At 38.4% G+C, this 13,860-nt stretch overlaps 1 long non-coding RNA gene across 2 annotated transcripts in view; it reads right to left on the bottom strand.

Annotated features, from left to right (window-relative positions):
• Positions 1-1,040: 1,040 nt before the first annotated feature.
• Positions 1,041-13,860, bottom strand: part of LOC309714169 — a 16,835-nt gene continuing 4,015 nt past the window's right edge. For both annotated transcript variants that reach the window (XR_014278841.1, XR_014278842.1), the window contains exons 3-4: positions 6,727-7,827; positions 1,041-2,538 (exon numbers count right to left, since the gene is read on the bottom strand). This is a non-coding gene — a long non-coding RNA (uncharacterized lncRNA). The remainder of the gene's footprint in view (positions 2,539-6,726; positions 7,828-13,860) is intronic.

The following is a 13,860-nucleotide window of genomic DNA, read 5'->3' as shown; positions in this document are numbered from 1 at the left end:
ACATTAGGATCCCTTGAGTTAATAAGTAAACTGTTATCAATATGACAAACCTGGCAGTCATGAAAAAGCTGCTTTCTATGAGGCTCGGGACCAGCACTCCTGTTGTTGGACAGAAAGACATCAACTCAGTGTTAAGTATTTTGGTTTTCCAATATATTAGCAATTTTCAGTGACATTTATATTAATCAGGCTGAACTTTAATCATACTTTAGATCAGCCTGTTTTACTTATTGTTTTATTTGTGCTTTGGTTTGGGGAAGTTGTTTCTGTACTGATCTTTTCCTGTCTTCTGTTATTAGACTTGAGATATGACTGCATTATGCTGTTGCTGGTGACTCCAGTTAATTCTACAAGACATGCTGTGTAAGTAAACAAACAACAACAGTTTAGTCTGCATTTCTTGAAAGATCACATCCCCAAACTTAGTTTAGAGGGTCTACACTGTATATAGTGAAGTCTGCAAGTTTTCTAACAGCAAAATTTGTTTTGTGCCCAAATCATTTTGCACATCATTAGAATGAAAGTTATTGGCCATGTTTGCATAGCCATTTTTAAAATGATGCTTTCATGACATTATTGTATGTTGGGTGGTGGTCACGGCTATCCAGACTGACAAGTGGGACATTGAATGTCACCTCTCCGGTGGGGAGGGGGCCTGAGATTGTCTAAATTGGAGTCTGTTCTATACCAAATGCAGAAAAATTGTTTTAAGAAAGCAATTAAGTTCAAGTTGCAAAAAATATGATTGTTTGCTTGCAGGACACCAGGAGAGATGAGTCCTCCGTCACAGATGGTGTGGTCAGTGAAGATGGTCGCCTGCAGGTTCAAGCTCATTGCATCTCCAACCCACATCCACTGCCACTGTACTTAAGGGAAGTTAAAGACTTTCTTCTGCACCTACATTTGGATCACCTCGATCCATGACAGTCATTCAGGCAGTAATGCCTGGACTGGAAACAAGCCATCCTTAAAGTATTACAACATTCCAGCTCCTGTGTTGGAATGAAAAACAAATGTGTTGTTTTAATCAGAGACGGCACTTGTGACAGAACAACAAATATTTTATTTCGGCTATATAAGTAATGTAAGTACAAAACAAACTTGTGGTAGGCCTAAACTTATTTTCAGAATAATTACATCTGAGACTTTGTTTCATTGTAAGATTATAACAGTGATGGCAATATAATTGTTTGTTGTTCAGCAGAACAGTGTCCAGTATGTTGGCTGTTATACTTTGTGTTTGAAAATAAAAGTTGGGATGATTTTAACGTCATTACAAAAAGTGTTGTTAATTATTTTTAATCAAATTCAGGTTACCACAAATAGTTTTTTTTTTTTCATTTAGTTGAACTTGAAATGTTCAACAGAAATATCAAGTTATTCCTAATACTGCAGACTTGCAATGAATAAGTTGTCTTAACAGTCATCTTAAGTAAGCTTTACTTAGTTTTTTTGAGGCAACGAGTTTACATTTTTTTTTTTTTTTTTTTTTTAAATTCTGGGAACTAAAGAGGCTGTACAGTGTACTCAAAATGGGTAAGTTGCCCTAGCTTAATCATCTTGAGTAAAATGTTACTCAATTTTTTTGAGGCAACGAGTTTTACATAGTTCTGTGAACTAATTAGATTTTACAGTGGGTCAGCTTGAAGACCTGTGATACAAAACCAATTAATAGATCAGTCAGACATTTCTTTCATATGCTACTTCTACTATGCTATGATTATTACTACTACTATTATTTTTACTATTAAACACTACTGTTTCCAAGAGGAGAAAAGATTATAATGTAATTAGAATAACATTTTTAGCATTAAAATTCAAAGAAACATTAAAGAAAACATGAAAGAGTTGATGTATTACAGAGCAGGGATTTCAGCAGAAGTTACAGTAGCTTTCACAACAAACTTTTGAAACTGCAACAACACTGTCTGTCTCTTCAGATTCATCATGAACCAATTTTTAATGATGAGAATGATTTCAGCCAGTCTCATGATCACGCTGATGTTTGCACAGAGCAGATAATGAAGTGAATGTTTTTGCACATTGGTAACAGTGAAACTGTTTATTTGCAGCGTGGTATCGTTTGTGTTCAGAGTATGAACTGAGATTCTTGAAGCTCTTGTCACACTGGTCACAGATGAAGTTCCCTTCAATGTGTGTATCTTCATGATCATTACAACGACTTGAATGTGAGAAGCATTTGTCACAGTGTCTGCACTTATATGGTTTCTCTCCTGTGTGGACTCTTTTATGTACATTAAGCTGACTTGCAGTGGTGAAGCATGACCCACACTGGTCACAGACATGCTTTTTAATCCTTTGATGACAGAGTTCGTGCGTTTTTAATATACTTGGTGTGGGGAAGCCTCTTCCACATTCTTTGCAGTAGTTCATTTTCTCTCCAGTGTGTCTACGTTGGTGTCGATTTAGGTTCACTTGATTACTGAAAGTTTTTCCACAAAGGTCACAACGAAACGCTTTCCCACCACCACAGCGACGACAGGGTTGAGAACTGGATCCATCTGTGTCGCTCTGTTTCTAAACAAAGACAGTGTAAGTCAGGGAATTCTTTCAACATTTTTATCCTGAACGTCGCCTGAAATAAAGAGCAGCTCTGCCAGTATTTACATTTTACATTAACATTATAACACTCAGCTTACTGGGCAAAAATGACTCTCCATTTGTAGGTAATTAACTTAATGGGAAGATTGGTGGTTAAACCTCTGGATGCTCTACTCTGCATGCCACAAGATACTAATCCCAAGCTGCTCTCCGATGCATCTATTGGAGTGTAAATGTTAGATAGAAAGGGGGGAAGCTTTTAAAACTTTACTTTTTTGCAACATTGGGAAAATTTCAGGAGATTTGTGTCAGACTTATTTACATTAAGTTTTCATGTCTCATGTAGCTTTGAAATAGAGTAGGGCGATATAACCAAAAATATTTATCACAACATACATTTGAAAATTTGCGATGATGATATAACTGACGATATGTGGCTGGGAGGTGCAAATCACATTTACAACACCAACAACAAAATAACATTTCCGAAAATACTTTTACATTTAAAAAAAAAAACATTACAACAAAATAACATTTCAGAAAACACCTTAACAAGTCCGCAACAAATTAACAAGTGGTTCTTGACGGAAAGGGATTGTCTGAAATACCGGAAGTGACTCAACAATTAGGCTTACTGCACATTTGTAGTACAGAAAAAGTGATTTGTAGTCAGCTAAACGAGGGCTTTTCAGAGAAGTAGTGTTTAATTAATGTTTGAAGAGATTTTACAAGAGTAGGGGTGAGATAATGATGTCCAGATTTTTAGCGGTGATTTTCTTAAAATATCCAGGCCTTAACCCTCTCAAGGCAGGCGTTGCCGATTTGCAACAGTTAAAAACTAACAACCTGATTACCCCACATACATATTTTATGAGTTTTTTTTTTTTTTTACTCAGAAGTACCACTGCAGGACTTGGTTGTGCATTAGCAACAAAAAGTTTAATTTGAGCCTGAGAGGGTTAAAACAGTCATTCTCCACACTCCAGCCCAGCAGGTGGCGGTAAGCGCCTTTAAATTAGCAGAAGAAGAAGCAGCAGCAGCTAAACTGCACATACAGGAGTGGAGAGGCTAAAGCTAACGCCAGAAAATGGGCAAAACATCTTCCATTCATCTATGCAGTGCAGCGAGCACCGTCAGGGTAATAAATGTAACAAAGCGCTGTGAGGAGTTAGTTTCTAGACGATTGATGACATGGTTTATCTTTTCATTCTTTCCCAACCTGGAAGCAACACGAGGCAGCTTGTGTATCGGATGTTACCAAAAGAAGGCGTCTATTTTGGATAGCAGCTGTGAGACGAGCTGATATCCAGTTCTCTTCCATCTCCAAATATCTGTTGGTGCTCCGGACATTTTCATTCCAGTAAGTTCTAAATATCTTCACTCTTTATAGCCTATTAGTTTTATTTTTGATGCGCTCTGAGCTCATAGCAAATTAGAACAAACATCCTAATGAGTGATTTTGCAGAACTATGTTCTATTTATAGAGTTGCTAATTATTTGGCATTATTGCAGCAAACCAGCCTATGAAATGGATGAAACATCGTGACTGGGTTCCAGCGCTACACAATGGACCTGCTTCAAACATACCACCATGCCAATCAGATTACTTCTTCCATGTGAGGGTGAAGAGGTGACCCTTCTGGATAAGATGGTGAAGGTTTGCTGCGTTTGATGAACAGTGTGATAATAAAACCAGGGAAAAATGAAACTTGCTCTTCTTAAATATTCTTAAGTCTTGTGCTGTATAAATAGCGGTATTTTTCAAAAGATACAGTAAATTAAGTAGTGTTAATAGTGGGTGATATCATGTAAACACTGTCATTTTTAAACTCTAAAGGACATGGATTCAACACTAACTGATGTGATGTTCTATAAAGTGATTTTAATTTTTAAAAAACGGCAAAAATTAGTTCATTTCTTTATTCAACTTTTGAACAGTGGTACTCAGTACATACTCAGTAAATGCAAATTATTTACATGGTAGTGCACTACAGGCATAAATCTAGACCCCGTCAACTCCAAAGCCCTATCGTTGAGTCACTTCCGGTATTTCAGACAATCCCTTTCCGTCAAGAGCCACTTGTTTATTTGTTGCGGACTTGTTAATTTGTTGCGGACTTGTTAAAGTGTTTTCTTATTTTGTTGTCAATTTTTTTAGTGGTTTTTTTTATGTAAAAGTGTTTTCGGAAATGCTATTTTGTTATTTATGTTGTAAATGTGATTTGCACTTCCCAGCCACCGTAAAATACTTTACAATTCCACAACTTTATTAGTGCAAAAAAACCCCCCCAAACATCAATGTAAACAAGCAGCTGCTTTTTTATGTGCATTAAAGTTGTAAAAATGTAACAGTGCAAATGCAAATTCCTTGCTGAAAGTTTAACCAAATGGCATTTCAAGTGGGAATTGGCCGACATATCTGCAACATAAACATTAGGGGTGCAACGATACACAAAATTCACGGTTCGGTTCGATACTTTGGTGTCACGGTTCGATATTTTTTCGATACAAAAAAAATGTTCATGCTTTTTTAATTTGTCATTTATTAAACTTATAAATATATATTTTAACTCAAAAGTACAGCTTTTAAATTTAATGTTGCTGAAACAACAAAGGGATAAAAAAATAAATATATCTGATTGAGAAATCACTCATCTTTGGAAAAGAGAGTTTATTACAGAGAAATGGCTCTTTCCAAAATAAAAGCTCTACTATACGCTTCTTCTGGGCTATATTCTCAGCAGCATATTAAACATATCAGGTCCCCATAAGGAGAATCCTGTGCTAACGGCTGTCTAAATGACTCGGGTAAAGTATGTAGCATGCGTGCTTGTTGTTTTTGTCTTCTTCCACTTGTCTTTGCACTAGGATGATGTCGGCATAAATGTGCAGTCATATTCGTTGTGTTCCCACTAGTGCTGTCAGCGTAAATCTGAAATGACGTTAACGCCACAACACGGCAAATCTCCGTTAACGAGCTACTGCGGATCGCCCCGTGCGTGGGGCTGGACGGTGTCAACACCTTAACGAGCTAACTGCGCTAACGCACTAGTTCCCACCCATGTAATTGAGCATTGCGTGGCACATCCGACATACTGTTTTACTTTTGTCCATGATGCGCTTACCTTCAGGGTCATACGTCACATGAAAATAGTTCCAAAGGCCAGATCTGAATGAGGTTCAATTTGCCATGTTGCAACGAGCTTAGCGTCTGTCTTGCTAGCTTGCGCTGCGCTCAGTGGATCTGCACTCGACAGTGCAGCCTAGGCGGAGTAGTTGAATGCAGATTCACTGAGCTCTCAAAACAGACAGCATCGTCAGAAGAAAAGTTGATAAAATAAATAAAAAAATTTGTATTGTTCAATACATATGCGTACCGAACCGAAAGCACTGTATCGAACGGTTCAATATCGATATGAGTATTGTTGCACCCCTAATAAACATGTATAATATCCACAAAACTTAAAAAGAGGTTATACACACACAATACGGTAATATTATGTTGAAGCACAGTACGTATCACTCCGCGAGGCTCCGCCTACGATAGCCATAATGCTCCGAAAATCCATCAAACATTGCGGATCCGTAGTTTAGCAAAGTCGTACTAAAATGTTTGACAGATTTTCGAGCGCTGTGTACCACAGAAAAATTGTTTCGAGGTCAGTAAACACAACCAGAATTCATACATAAGTCACACAGGATTATAAGGGGCACTGTCGATTCTCAGAAAAATCAAAGGATTGATTTTAAGTGTGCTGTATTTTCCAAAAAACACGGTAATAGCGACGGCCGGCTAGCATGCGCTACCAAAAATAGTGCTAATAGTGCAGTATCTGACGGACGAAAGCTAAACCAGTTCCACACCACTGAAGTTGCAGCATTTTTACAAACCAATTCTGGTTCATCTGTTTCATTCAATGATCCACTTTCACCCTTCTCATTCTGCATCGCTGCCATGCTTTTTCCACCATGTATGAAAACAAAGGCACTGCGCATGTGCGTTTTACCCCTATTCTATCGCAATATTTCATTTTTTTTATTGTTGCCCAACATTACACCGGTATTACTGTGAATGGTGTGATATGGCCCAGTCCTACTTTGAAATTAAACTTAATTCACATAATACTTCAAAATAACTGCAACTGTAAAAATATAAATACATACCTCACAGTAACTGCACTTGTAGAGTTTCTTTCTGCTGTGAATCTTTTGGTGTGATTTCAGGGAACGTGGAGTTTTAAAAGCCTTTTCACACAGGTCACATTTGTAAGGTCTCTCCTCAGTGTGGGTAAACATGTGCTCCTGTAGGCCTTTGTATGTCACAAACAGTTTGTCACACTGATCACAGAACCAAACATCATTGCCAGTGTGAAGGCGTTGGTGGATATTTCTGCTGACTAGCCAGCGGAAGGTTTTTCCACAAATGTCGCAGCTGTACGCCGTAATTCCAGAGTGGGTAACTTCATGACGTCGTAAATTGCTACTGCGAGCAAAACCTTTACCACACTGATTACAGCTGTACGCTTTAACTCCACTGTGGACAAGTTGGTGTGCTATTAAGTTTGCAGGATGGTTAAAAGACTTTCCACAAATGTCACAGCTGTATGCCTTAATTCCAGAGTGGGTGACTTGATGACATCGTAAGTAGCTACTGCGAGCAAAAGCTTTACCACACTGATCACAGCTGTACGCTTTAACTCCACTATGGATGAGTTGGTGTGTTTTTAAGCTTTCAACCCGGGTAAAAGACTTTCCACACAAGTCACAGCTGTACGCTTTAACTCCATTGTGGACAACTTTGTGTCTTTTTAAATTTGCAGGATTGTTAAAAGACTTTCCACAAATGTCGCAGCTGTACGCCTTAATTCCAGAGTGGGTAACTTCATGACGTCGTAAGTTGCTACTGCAAGCAAAAGCTTTACCACACTGATTACAAGTGTACGGTTTAACTCCACTGTGGATGAGTTTGTGTGTTTTTAAGCTTCCAGCCTGGGTAAAAGACTTTCCACACAACTCACAGCTGTACGCTTTAATTCCAGAGTGGGTAACTTGATGACGTTTTAAGTCACTACTGCAAGGAAAATCTTTACCACATTCCTCACAGCTGTATGCTTTAACTGCACTGTGGATGAGTTGATGACGTTTCAGTTCTGACTTCCTAGTAAAATACTTCTCACACTCATCACAGCTGTATTTTTTCTTTCCCTTTTTTCTGTGAGGTTTGTCGGCCTCCTGAGAGCACTGACTTCTTGCTCCATGTTGGTCCTGCAGTGACAGAGATACAAACAGAGGCAGTGAGTGAAATGCAGTCGTGAAACAAACTGAAACTGTCTCCATTAGTGGGATCAAAGAGGTCAACAAACATGTTGTTGGTGTTTTACCACCACCTTCTGGTGATAGTATCACACTACAATGATGTGCTACAATGACAGTTGTAATTAAAATGACATTATTGAAAAAATGTGATGCGTCGAGCTGAGCAGACGTGAGTTTGTGAGCTCTGCACTGGACAGCTGTAAAATATTGGTATTTTAGCTCATTTTGCCAACAAACTGCCTCGAAATTTATATAATGTCTTTAGACAAGTTTTTTGCACACCCTGGATCAAGCAAAAAGAGAGAAATGGGCAAACGAGGAGTCAATTGCTCTGAAAATGAGACCAGGTGCGACGCTGAGGATGCACTAAGTACATTGCGGGATGATGTGACTGTGGACAAGGTGACTTCTAACATATCGAAAGTATTGGATAGTAAGATATCCGAAGTCATAAAGCCAATAAACGAGCTCACTGAGAAATTCGACAGTCGGATAGAAAGAATGGGAACAGTGGAGCAGCGGGTCTCGGACTTGGAAGATGTTACAGCTACAAGTGAGCCACGTATTGCCGCTCTCGAGACCCAGCTTAAGAAGGCCATGGAGCGTCTGGAAAACTTTGAGAATCAGAGCCGGCGGCAGAACGCGAGGATTGTCGGGCTAAAAGAAGGTGCGGAGGGTAGTACAGTACTGTTAACAAGCTAAGGTATAGAGTATACTTTGATTTTTGACATACACTCCAGTGCAGGTATGTTACGCGTCTGTATCCCCCTACAGCTGTACTTTAGAGCAGGGTACACCTAGATGTGTAATTTATTTTGCTTTACTTTTTGTTATTTGTGTTGGGGAGGGTTGAGGTTTCCAGGCTCAACTATTTTGGTTAATAGGTTCAGACTGGTCAAATGTAGATTTGTTTAAACATGTAAACAGCACAAAATATATATTGCTTTTCTTGTATGTCAGTTAAGATAACTACTTGGAATGTTAAAGGGTCCAACAATGTGATGAAAAGAAAGTCAATTTTAAATTCTCTGAAGAAAGATTTGATTCACATTGCTTTTTTGCAAGAAACCCATCTGACAGATGATGAACATAGAAAATACTGTAGAGAATGGGTTGGTCAAATGTTTTTCTCATCCTACTCCACAAATAAAAGGGGAGTTATTACTCTTATACACAAAAACCTTCCTTTCAGTGTTACAGCCACTCACAAGGACAATGATGGAAGGTATATATTGGTCAAAGGGATGTTGCATGGGAAAACTGTTCTCCTAGGTAATATATATGCACCAAATCCACAGGATGATGAGTTTTGCAGAATATTATTCAGTCAATTAATGGACATGGACTGTGCTAACATAATATTAGCGAGTGACTTTAACTGTGTTCTATGCCCCAAAATGGATAAATCTCCCCCACAATCTACTTCGTCAAAAAATTCCAAAACCCTTTGGCAAATTATAAATGAGCTTGACCTTATACAGGGAGTGCAGAATTATTAGGCAAATGAGTATTTTGTCCACATCATCCTCTTCATGCATGTTGTCTTACTCCAAGCTGTATAGGCTCTAAAGCCTACTACCAATTAAGCATATTAGGTGATGTGCATCTCTGTAATGAGAAGGGGTGTGGTCTAATGACATCAACACCCTATATCAGGTGTGCATAATTATTAGGCAACGTCCTTTCCTTTGGCAAAATGGGTCAAAAGAAGGACTTGACAGGCTCAGAAAAGTCAAAAATAGTGAGATATCTTGCAGAGGGATGCAGCAGTCTCAAAATTGCAAAGCTTCTGAAGCGTGATCATCGAACAATCAAGCGTTTCATTCAAAATAGTCAACAGGGTCGCAAGAAGCGTGTGGAAAAACCAAGGCGCAAAATAACTGCCCATGAACTGAGAAAAGTCAAGCGTGCAGCTGCCAAGATGCCACTTGCCACCAGTTTGGCCATATTTCAGAGCTGCAACATCACTGGAGTGCCCAAAAGCACAAGGTGTGCAATACTCAGAGACATGGCCAAGGTAAGAAAGGCTGAAAGACGACCACCACTGAACAAGACACACAAGCTGAAACGTCAAGACTGGGCCAAGAAATATCTCAAGACTGGTTTTTCTAAGGTTTTATGGACTGATGAAATGAGAGTGAGTCTTGATGGGCCAGATGGATGGGCCCGTGGCTGGATTGGTAAAGGGCAGAGAGCTCCAGTCCCACTCAGACGCCAGCAAGGTGGAGGTGGAGTACTGGTTTGGGCTGGTATCATCAAAGATGAGCTTGTGGGGCCTTTTCGGGTTGAGGATGGAGTCAAGCTCAACTCCCAGTCCTACTGCCAGTTTCTGGAAGACACCTTCTTCAAGCAGTGGTACAGGAAGAAGTCTGCATCCTTCAAGAAAAACATGATTTTCATGCAGGACAATGCTCCATCACACGCGTCCAAGTACTCCACAGCGTGGCTGGCAAGAAAGGGTATAAAAGAAGAAAAACTAATGACATGGCCTCCTTGTTCACCTGATCTGAACCCCATTGAGAACCTGTGGTCCATCATCAAATGTGAGATGTACAAGGAGGAAAAACAGTACACCTCTCTGAACAGTGTCTGGGAGGCTGTGGTTGCGGCTGCACGCAATGTTGATGGTGAACAGATCAAAACACTGACAGAATCCATGGATGGCAGGCTTTTGAGTGTCCTTGCAAAGAAAGGTGGCTATATTGGTCGCTGATTTGTTTTTGTTTTGTTTTTGAATGTCAGAAATGTATATTTGTGAATGTGGAGATGTTATATTGGTTTCACTGGTGAAAATAAATAATTGAAATGGGTATATATTTGTTTTTTGTTAAGTTGCCTTATAATTATGCACAGTAATAGTCACCTGCACACACAGATATCCCCCTAAAATAGCTAAAACTAAAAACAAACTAAAAACTACTTCCAAAAACATTCAGCTTTGATATTAATGAGTTTTTTGGGTTCATTGAGAACATGGTTGTTGTTCAATAATAAAATTATTCCTCAAAAATACAACTTGCCTAATAATTATGCACTCCCTGTAGATGTCTGGCGACACTATAACCCATTATCTAAAGAATACACTTTCTACTCTAACCCTCACTTGTCAGCATCTTGTATAGATTATATTTTTATGTCCAAGTGTATCAGTCAGTTAGTTTAGCAGGTAAATATTGGTCATATAGGTCTCTCTGACCATGCTCCTGTAGTCCTAACCATTCAACCCATGAGACATATTGAGCGCTCCATGTCTTGGAAGATGAGTGCACTGTCTCTTTTGGATGAGAAATTTATACACTTCATAACAGAGCAAACAACATTATTTTTAGAAATAAATGATAAAGGGGAGATAGACACGAGAACTTTATGGGATAGCTATAAGGCTTACATGAGAGGGATGATTATTTCATACACAAGTCATAAAAGAAAGCAACGATTAACAAGGTAGTTAGAGATCGAGAATAATATAAAAAAGCTGGAGAAACAATATTATGTAACAAAATCAGCTGAAACCTAAAGTGAGCTTAATATTGCCAGGACATCTCTGCATAATTTGTTAATGCGAAAGGCTGAAAGAGATGTCCTTCTTGCCAGACGACAACTTTTTGAATCAGCTAATAAGCCTAACCGCTTTTTGGCTTGTCTTGCAAGGAATACTTCATCAAGTTATTTTATCACAGCTATTGTGGATGTGAAAACCGTAGGAAACTGTCAGATTAATGAGTGATTTAGAGAATTCTATACAAACTTATATCAGTCTGAGATGGATATAACAAGGCTTAACTCAGGCTTTTTTCTAAACGACTTAGTATTCCCTCAGCTCAGGTTAGCCTGCTGGAGTCACCCATCACATTGATGGAGGTGGACAAAGCAATATCTGCACTCCAGTCAGGGAAATGTCCGGGGGCAGATGGCCTTCCAGTAGAATTTTTAAGGTAATGAAAGTGAAGTTAAATAGTTTATTATTAAGGGTTTTTAATAAAGCATTTGAAAAATCGAAACTCCCAGAATCTATGTACCAGGCTAATATAACATTGATAGCTAAAAAAGATAAAAACCCAGAGTTATGCTCATCTTACAGGCCTATTAGCGTTCTTGGTGTTGATAATAAGATACTTTCAAAGATACTGGCTTTTAGGCTAGAAAAAGTAATGTCCTCTACTGTGCATGCTGACCAGACAGGCTTTATTAAGGGGTGGAATTCTTACAATAATACTCGACGTCTATTTAATATTATTCATTTTTTAAAAATTTTATCAGATCTCCGGGGTTGTTGTTTCTATGGATGCCGAAAAGGCATTTGATAGAATTGAATGAGAATATCTGTTTGAAATAATGAGAAGATTTGGGTTTGGAAAAAACTTTTTGGGGTGGATCAAAATTATATACAAATCACCAATAGCATCAGAGTTAACTAACAGCTTGCTATCCTCCCCAATTACATTGAGCAGAGGTACAGCACAAGGTAGTCCATTGTCACCACTATTATTTGCTTTGGCCATTGAGCCTTTGGCCATGGCCATTAGACAAAATCCAAGTGTTCCTGGAGTTAAATTTGGGGATAGACAACATAAAATCCTGCTCTATGCAGACGATATTCTTCTGGCACTGACTGACCCTGCTAACGCTCTACCTGTTCTTACTAGGTGTATCAAGGACTTTGGTCTTATATCTGGATACAAGGTAAATTTTGATAAATCTGTTATAATGACTCTGTGTAGTGGAAGGACACTGAACCTTTATATGTTAAACCTTTTCATTGGGCACCATCAGGTTTTGTATATTTGGGAGTTAAAGTTACACCAAATGTTGGTCACTTATATAGAGAAAACATTAATGGAATGGTTCAAGATCTTCGAGAGATGCTGACAAGATGGAGGTCACTTCCAATATCATTTTTGGGAAGAATAAATCTCATTAAGATGGTAATCCTACTGAAAATACGATATTATATAGGCATGGTGTTTGTAATTTTGAAATCAGAAGATATTAAAGTAATTAACAAGGCTATGGTGGATTTCATTTGGGCAGGAAGAAAACCCAAAATTAAATTGGAGACACTACAGTTACCGAAAGATCTGGACAGATGGGGAGTGTCAAACATAGAAAATTATGTTCTCTCAATACAAGCAAGGTTTCTTTCTGCCTGGATACATGAACATTCTGATCTGCCATGGATAAAAATTGAGGAAGTATTACGTAAACCATCCTCACCTGTTAACATTTTAGGGAAACGTTTAAATGATTTACCTCACGTAATAAAGTATAACCCACTAATATATAATGCTATGTGGACGTGGGGAAAACTGAGAAAAATTTTTAACAGAAGTCTTCCGTTTAATATTTTGTCAACGTTTATAAATAATCCAGACCTTCTACCGCAAAACATAGGGTTGAGGTTTGTGGGATGGCATAAAGTAGGTGTAAAGAGGTTTTATGTCCTCTTTAAACATGGTGGGTTTAAATCATTTGAATCCTTGAAGTCCCAGTATTCTATGTCAAAGACTGAGTTTTATAAGTATTTGCAATTGAGAAATTATGTGTTAAAAAATGCTAAATCATTTTCGGTTGGAGAAATTCTTTCTAGATAATAGGGAGCGTAAACATTTTGTATCAAAGTTTTATTCAGAGATTTATGCCCTAATTGTGGATAAACTGGCATGGTTGAGAAAATCTTGGGGGACATTACTTAAGTGTGAAATAGATATACAGGCATGGGACAAAATCCTGCTCCTTCCATCTAAAATCTCTGTTTGTAACCGATTTAAAGAACTGCAGTACAAAATCCTGCACAACGTATATATTTCTCCATATATTTATAGTAAGTACAATATGGGAACATCTCCAAATTGTCTCAAGTGTAAGGTCAGAGTGGGCACTAGATTCCATTGCTTGTGGGAATGTGTTATTATTCAGTCATTTTTGGAAAGAGGTCTGTCCCAATATTAGTACAGCCATTGGTCAGCAGGTAACAGAACACCC

This window comes from Aulonocara stuartgranti, assembly GCF_965226115.1.
Source record: "Aulonocara stuartgranti genome assembly, chromosome: 9".
NCBI lineage: Eukaryota > Metazoa > Chordata > Actinopteri > Cichliformes > Cichlidae > Aulonocara > Aulonocara stuartgranti.
Note: the sequence above shows the minus strand (reverse complement) of the source record. Positions and strands in the feature narration are given on the sequence as shown.